Below are 8,859 nucleotides of genomic sequence, written 5' to 3'. Positions count from 1 at the left end.
CCGCCACGCCGCTGTAGGTTGACGTTGAAGAGCTGCTCCAAACGGCCCTTTTCAGGGCCGCTTCATTGCTTCCTGGAAGATTGCGGGCATCAATCTCGCGGCCGTGTTCCCTCTCTTTGTCGAAATCGGCGCCAGACATCAGAACCCGCGCTAGGCCTCGTTGCAGGGTTAAACGAGTGCAGTGTGGCTTTAGAGAAGTTATGACTTGCGCTTAGTCTATCTATATCATTCATTCAGTGCAGTGTGCCTTTGATTCTTTAGCGACTTCTCACGCCTTGTCGAAATCGGATTTAAAGCTCACGCCACGCCTCGTTGAATGGGTTAACCGAGTGCAGCGCCTAGCTTTTTGTTTTTGTGTTCTAACCTGTAAGCAGTGCACCTTTCTTCGCTCCTTACTTTTGTTCTTTTCAGTCGTTTCCTGAATCCGTCGAAAGAGCCAGGCTTGCCGGATGGTTGTTCGCCGTGAATGGAACCACGAGGCGATCGCATCTGCATACACAGCACGACTTTGTTCCCTCGTGTTTTTTTTTACCAAGGATTGCTTCGACAGCTCGTGCAAAACGAGGACTGCGCACGCCGTGTCGTCGCTGCTTAGTGAAGAGGCACAAAACGGATGTCGTCCTTACTAAAGGCCCTTCTCGGGGCCACCTCAGTGTTTCCTGGCAGACCACGCGCTTTCCGCCCTGTGCACATGTTCCCCTCATTTCCAATCATTTGTAAGTTGCATATCAATGAATTAATAAATCAGTCAATGCACTTTATTTACCAGAAAAATCTGGCTGGTCACCCTGGGCTAAAAGCTGTGCACACAGCTTGACAAGGCCCAGGGGACCATTAGATGACAGTTTTGAACGTAGGAAAAACAAGTTGGTACTTTAAAAGAACATGGAAAGTACACCAAACAATATAAGAGATAAACATTACAATCGCGCATTACAGTAAAGAAAAAGAAAACACTTTGACAGCAGACATACAGTATCAATTTACACTATAATACATACAAAAATCACGACATTCAGCATTATGGCACGAAATATAAGAACAGCACGTAAAGCAAAAACGAGAATGCAAGTTACAATAGTACAGATAGATTAGCTGTTTACATTTGCATATGCATAAAATTAGTCCTCGTCTCCTTGGGCCTCCTTCAAATCCTGCAGAAGGCTTGAATTTGCAACTGCTAATATCAAAGAAGATTTAGAAGAACTTCAGTTTGGGATACACGGCGCATAGTACTTGAGAAAACAAACAATAGCGCCTACAGTGACACACACAGAAGAATAACTATGCAGCACAAGCGCTATCCTGCGCTCTACAGTATGGAACTGTGACTGAAAAATGAACCTTCACGTCAGTGAAATATGAGCCTTTAGGCTGTCTACAAATTGTTATTACAGAAAGAAAGAAATATTAGTGAATGTTGTGTGAGAGGCTTGCATATTACTCTGTTTGTTTATTTATTTATTTACCCCTCAAGGCCAGTGGCATTACACAGATGTTAGGGTGGGCTTGTCTAAAAGGAAAGTAAAATAATAGAGCCCGGCCCGCACCGCTTAGAGCACAACGGGCTAGTGGCATTACACAGGGGGAATGGTAAATATACTAAAACTGAGAGAAAAATACAGTTGATTACATGAACATTAAACAGCGTCTGAATATACAATGTTAGCTAGTGCTACGCGGAACTGCTCGTAATTTTCAGTGCCGGCAACTTCTGCGGTAAGGTGGTTCCAGTCGCATGAGGTTCGCGGCAGGAATGACTGCGAGCAGCATTTTCTGTTGCATGACATACTTCCAACTTTGTGATCATGATCAATGCGGCGGGATACAGAAATTGTACGGGGGATGAGGTGATCACGAAGAGCGGGATGATGGTACAGCTTGTGGAACAGGGTGATACGAAACACTTTTCTACGCGATGTCAGTTATGGGAGGCAGATATTAGACTTCATAGCTGTGCGGTTGTAGTTAACAAGGATTAAACGCACAGAGTTATTTTGCACCAGCTCAAGATCATTAATGAAGTCATGAGCAGGGTGCCATACACGTGTTGCATGCTCGAGTTTTTATCGTATTAGTGTTTGATAAAGCAGTAGTTTCAAATTGGAAGGAACGTTAAAGAAGTTGCGACGTAAGTAGCAAAGCATGCGATTAGCATTTTCAATTATGTTCTCGGTATGAAGAGACCAGTTAAGATAATAATGTGGACGCCGATGCACTTATATGATGAGGCTGATTCCAACGAAATGTTATCGATGTAGTAGTGAGGTGGGACGGAAGTTTTTCTAGATACACGCATGACTTTGCATTTGTTCATATATAGCTGCATTCACCATTCTTCGCACTGAAGTCAGTGGCGGTCTCGTCAAGTAGTCCCCTGCTTTGTACGTTCACCTTGTTAGCGGCTGTCTTATTTCACACAATTCCACGTTCTACACGTTGATAGGTATCGTGTTCCTGCCTTGGTGGTAGTGGTTTATTTAAAAAAAAAGGAAGCAAAAGAGTGTTGCCGGCTGCGGCAATTGCTATCTAATATCTTAAGCACCCGAGCTGCAGCCGGCGGAAACGACAGGGAAAGGGAGAGGATAGTAAGGAGAAGTATAGAGGGGAGCGACAGCAAGAAAGGACAGGGGAGAGCTTTGTACACTATTTACAAAATACAAAAGTAATCAAGTTCCCGCCACCGTTGTCTTGCCATGCCGCCGGCGCGGCGGCGACGGCGGTGCCATTTACCTGCGGTTGCGGTGGCCAACAACCTCGTCGGCGGGAGGGGGGGGGGGGGGAGCCACCCATTCATGTCTTTATCCCACCAGGGACACAGCGACGCAAGCGAGGGGACCATCCCTTTCTGGCTTGACAAGGAGCGCCGACCAGCCGCCTTGGGGACTGAGGGCAGAACAAATTAAGCCACTTCCCAGAACTGATAAATGAAGGCCGCTAACCCCACTGGTGAAATGTCCGGGCAGGTGCTTTGACCTTAGTGGACATGTCGTGGCAATTATCTCAGACGTCGACTCGTTTCCCCTGGTATTGAAATGAATATTGCTCGCGTAAACGTTAACATTCAAAGATTGAGTAATGGTATAACGTCTATACCTTTCGCCATTTATTTTTCAATAACAAAGCGCAAAAAAATTTTTGTGCAAATAAAATGAAAAATCGTTGTTTCTATTTTTTCTTTTTTTATATACAGCAGTCTGTCCGCTCCCCCTAAAACCACTCTCTGTGACCGCCACTGACTGAAGTAATGTAAGGTTGTTAGTGTTGGTTATTTCTCTAAAAATGACGCAAACATCAGCGAATAGGTGAATATGAGAATCCATAAGAGAGCGGGGATCATTAATGTTAGATCAGGAACAGTAGCTAGGGTCCAAGAACTGAACCTTGTGGAACTCCGGAAGACACCTCTGTAAAACAGGTGTTATAACCGTAAGCAATAACTAATTGTGAGCGATTAAGTAGACATTCAATCCATTTCAATAAGTTACAGTCAATATTAAGATGTTTTAGTTTGTGAGCCAAAAGGTTGTGACATACATCGTCGAAAGCCTTTGAAAAATTCAGAAATATACAGCCAGTTAGTGATGATAGGTCTAGAATACAGTGCAATGCATGTGTAAACTATATTAACTGTGTTTCGCAAGAGTAAAGTTTTCGAAAACAATGTTGCGCTGACATAAAAAGTTGTTCAATGAAAGGAAGTTAACAAGGTTGGTGAATATTATATGTTTGAACATTTTGGGTGAAGTATTGGTAAGGGATATGGGACGATAATTAATAGGGGATGCTTTGCTGCCGGATTTGTAGACTGTAACCACCTTTCCGATCTTCCACTCAGTAGCAGCGTTGACTGGTCAATGCTGGAAAAGTTTGGTTAGTATAATGGGCGAATAAGCTGCAGTGCTTTTTAAGTAACGCAGTCATAACCCGGAGCGGAATGAACACTGAGTCCATCAATAAGCTTATTCACACCAGTAGGAGCAACAGTTATAGGTGGCATGAAAACATAGTTGAAGTGGTGAGTTGTAGGCATATGTATACATCAGATATGGGTGTAAAGTTGTCAGTGATTACGCGGTTAAGAATCGTGACGCGAACGTCGGAAGGGATGAGGTCGCCTAACGGGTCAGATAACGCAAAACTATCGTCGGTGGAAGGATTAATGACCCGCCAGAATTTTTGACATTGGTGGTTACATGTGAGTGGAAGTGCTTTTAGCGCTTTTGAGCGCCTGAACATACATGTTGGAAGCCGCTGAATACGAAGTCCGATCGCTCACTAGTTGGCGAGAACTTTGCGATGCGGTAGAGGCTTTCTTTTTGTTAGATAAACGTTTAATGTGATTATTACACTAGGGAGCTATTGAGTGGGCGGTAGCAGTGCGTTCAGGAGTGTATTGTTCTGTGAGTTGGGTGATTATAGCTGTGAACATGCTCCAGTTGGTTTGAATGCTGCAGACACCAAAGCTATGGGAAAGCATCGATAAAAAAAAAATAGTTCATTATTTATCGCCTGAAAATTTGCTCCGTTGTAGTCTTGTATTATTATTATTTTCTTTTTGTTAGTGTTCGGAGTGGCTAGATTAATGTCATAGTGCATTAGCAAGTGGTCGCTGATGCCTGGCAGGTATGTAATAGGTGAGACTATGTCAGATCGATTTGTCAGGATTAAATCTAGCGTATTAGCCGCGTTGGCTGTTATAGTCCCTTGTGAGCACAAATGCACTAACAAGAATACTGAGCGCACATCTAAAAATTCGCGACTTCGAGACGAGAACGGGGACATTAAAGGGGAGTTGGTATCCCATGTTATCTTCGAAAAAATTAGATCGGCAAATAAAACAATACTGAAATAGATCATGGTGCTTTGTTTTTAAGTGTTTCCATAAAAAAGTATGGCAACAGATAAGGAAAGGCTTAGGTGATCGTGATCGAGGAGGTTAGACTGAATTATAGTGCAACAGCTTGAAACAGGTCTTCACATCATTCATATATACTAGAACATTGCAGGAGCCCGGACAAAGCAAAATTACACAAATTACGTTTGAATAGAGATTATGGCAGGAAAGTGGATGAAATATAGCTAAAAGAAGAATTGTGAACCGAAGCAAAGTATGTAATGAGCCAGAAATATGCATATCAAAGAAGACACTGCACTGAGAAAATGGACAGCATGAAATAAATGAGCAGCACAAGTGCAGCGTACAGGCCTTTATCAAAGAATTTATTTTTTGTTTATTTACCACGTCCTGGTAGTGTTAGCTCCATAAAGCATTATCAAAATTATCACAATTTTCAGTTTTATTTGCTTAGGAGAACGTTAGAGCAATAAGAACTTGGCTCATAAATGCACCTCAAATATTGCCATAAATCATCGTACTCTTCGTCCTGGGCCACAAGAGCTGGGGCTTCATGAGATAATTATTACGGTGCATTAACGAAAATTTCAACATGCCGTCAGCATGCAAAGATTTTATACTGGCGCTGAAAAAACCGCATTTTTTAAATTTTCGCTGGCAGGAGGGAGTAACTTTCTTGACTGCGCTGCTTTCTTCCTAAGCAAATGAAAGACGTGTATGCCGAGCAAAAACAATTCGAAAATATGTAGCGTAAGATATAACACTAATGCACTGTGAAGCTTGATGCCTTATTGGTCCAGTAGAGTGGAGAGCTGGGCGAGTTAATTGGTTCACGATTGTAGAAAGAAAACCAGCGCAAAAGACGGGGACACAGAACTCGGAACACAGAATACAGGAACACAGAACACAGCGTCGTCCTGTGTTCCTGTTGTGCGTCTCCGTCCTTTGCCCTTGTTTTTTTTTCCTTAATTGGTCATGCACTTGTGGCAATTTAAGTGCACTTCCTGTGAATTTTGCACAAAAGTAGTGTATTTTTGCATTCACCTTTTTTACACGCTGAGTTGTTTTATCTTTTGGTCACTTCAGAAGGGAGGAGTTAGTATAGAAGTAATTTACTTGGAGAATACAAGGAAATATATCTTGCGATGAATTTTCTCATATTTTAATTCTGCCTGATGGGAATGCATTACGCGCCATACGGTGTTACTCACAACCAAACGCCCAAGGCTCTAAGTTGGGCAAAGCATGTATCATATATGTGGAAGTGCGAATATGGCTGTGGTGCGCTGGGCGTCTTGCATGCACAGCAGGAAGTGATTTGTGTCTAGACCATCCAGGAGGGCATGTACAAGGACGGGAGGATAGTACAAACGCTAAAAAAAAAAAGCTAGCTGGGGCTAGAAACGCATTTTTCGTTCTAACAAGTACCAACGTTGGGGCAAAGCAACCAGTTTTGGGCGCCTTGTAAGAAGAAAGGATGGTTCTGGGAAGCGGAGGCAGGGCTGCGTACGGCGCACGCGAGGTCGCGGGGTCACGGAGTAGCGCTGCAGCAGCACATCGGGAAAAGGTTAAATTCTTCCACTCGCCACTCGCAGCGCACCGCAGAGCCGGCAGCCTTCTCTCTTGTCCGCCTACCCGGCAGGTTCCGGCCGGGGAGACGGACAATAGTCGCGGGCGAGAGCGAAGGAGGGGGGGGGGGGGGGCCACCACATGAAAGGCATTAGAAAAATGTCACTGGCGCCTCCACTACGGCTCAGCTTGTACTATTCTGGCGCAGTGCTGAGTTTCGCCGTAATCGCTTGTCAGCAAAGTGAACACAGCACCGTGCCTTCCCGTGAATAGTACAAGCAGGGACGTCGCGGCCACATCGGCATTCGCAGTATAGCGCCGCCCTGTCGCTTATTTGCTCGCTTATCCTCTAACAAGTCAAAAAGTCTTCCTGTTGTGGCACGCCATCCATGGCTTACGACACCACGTCTGTCATTCCCCTTCATACTTCAAGCGTTTCTCTTGCTATGGAAGTATTAGCCGTTGCGGCCACCAATTCAAGCAGCGAGAAAAATTTCAGCGCCGCAGGATTCGTAATGAAAGAGCGCCGCTCTTGTTTCGATCAAGCCATCATCAATGAACAACTTGCATATTTAGAGTGATAAATCTATACCTTTATGCGTTGTGTCTTGTGTATAATCCCAAACTGTGATATGGAATGCGAGGTCAAAATTTGAATGTCATTGAAATAAACTCATTTTCCTGAAATTCTCTTTTTGTGTCGTCGCCGCTTTGCAGGTCGGGCCGTGCACGAGCGTGCTCAGGGTCCTTCAGTGTCGGGCCGGGCTTCCTGTCGGTAGGTTAAGTCCCGGGCCTGGCGCGGGTTCGAAATTGCGGCCCGTGCACAGCTCTATTCAGAAACCTAATCACATTTCCTTTTGTGAAAAAAGAGCTATGTGCAGAGTTTAAATGGTGCAAGTATGAAGCTACAATGAAGTCAATTACCAAACACATCGAAACATCAGTTGTGATGCCTGAAAAAAGATGTACTGCAACATATAAATACTTAAGTCTCGATAAGCAGGAATACTGAAGGGGAATAAAAACAGTTTTCTTTTGTTCGGGCTCACGCACCTGCTACAAACATATTCTTTATACATAGCAATAAAACTTGAAATAACTGTTTAAGAAGCCTTTTGGTCAAAGTATAGCTAAGTATGACTGAAAGGAGTCCGCAAGAAATGCACGGAAGCAGGCATGCAGTGTGACAGCCTGTATAAGAAGCAGTGTTTCTTCGAAATAAAAACCAGTTGTAAGTCAGCGCTTGTCTCTTGTCCCGGTGTTTTGCGCTGGTCCGTCACAAGTGTGACAGCGCAGCGCGACAGGTGCGCTTTTTAATCTCGCGCGCGCACTGAAGAACATGGGTTTATGGTTTATTGGGGTTTTAACGTCGCAAAACGAGTCAGGCTATGAGGGACGCCGTAGTGAAAGGGGTTCGGAAATTTCGACCACCTGGGGTTCTTTAACGTGCACTGACATCGCACAGTACACGGGCCTCTAGAATTTAGCCTCCATCGAAATTCGACCACCCCGACCGGGATCGAACCCGCGTCTTTCGGATCAGCGGCCGAGCGGCATAGCCTCTGAGCCACCGCGGCGAGTCGAAAGACATGACGGGGACACGCCGAGGAGGCAACGCTGCAGTGCACGCTGCCTCCTCGCCTCTCGGCTCCTCGCGAGCAGCCCCGTCCGCTGACGAGCGGTGGCGGGGGAAAATCTAAGGAAAACATGCCTGTCCCCAACCGGACATGACGTCATTAAATATCACGTGACCTATGACGTCACGCGTATGACGTCATATTTTTTTGACCAATCAGCGTTTCCAGCCTGCCTACCCGCAAACGCTTGTAACCGGTTGCCCAAGGAGGAGGCAATGTCGTAGGGGTTAAAAGGCGAGCTCGCGCGGGAACGAGGGTCTCTCGCTCTCTAGTCTCTCTTGCCGCGGCGTGACTGCCCCACTGCCCCGCCGACCCCGCTTACTGGCCGCGCCTCCCCGGATTATCCAACACCGGTCGACGACGACTTGGTAAGCTGCTGAACCATCTATTATCGGATAGAACATTCTTCCGCCGTGTGCTTTGCCTTGCGCTAGGTTAATAAACGGTTTCCTAGCGTACTCTGTTCGTTGCCTACTTTGTCCGAACCCGCCGTGGCTGTGACTTTGCGCCACGGTTTGGGGACACAAGAACGCCCGCGCATAGCTGGCACGGAAGCTCGCCTTCCCGGCCGACCCCATAAGGTCCAAATGATCATATATTGCGATGCAGGCTGAGTGGACTGAGCAGAAGTTGATGTGCACTCAATCAGCTGACTCCTCATCGAATCAAATGCCAGGTTATTCCATGATGATCAATTCGATCCTGGCAGACTGTAGCGCTGCGTGTACAAATCACCAACCAAACGCCGTGTTGGCTTAGTGGATATGACTTTCGGCTGGTTGCCACATGGACGCT

The sequence above is a fragment of the Amblyomma mixtum genome, chromosome 1 (genome assembly GCF_055824585.1).
Source record: "Amblyomma mixtum isolate Tamu chromosome 1, ASM5582458v1, whole genome shotgun sequence".
Classification (NCBI taxonomy): domain Eukaryota; kingdom Metazoa; phylum Arthropoda; class Arachnida; order Ixodida; family Ixodidae; genus Amblyomma; species Amblyomma mixtum.
The sequence above is the reverse complement of the archived record's forward strand: the minus strand, read 5'-3'. Positions refer to the sequence as shown.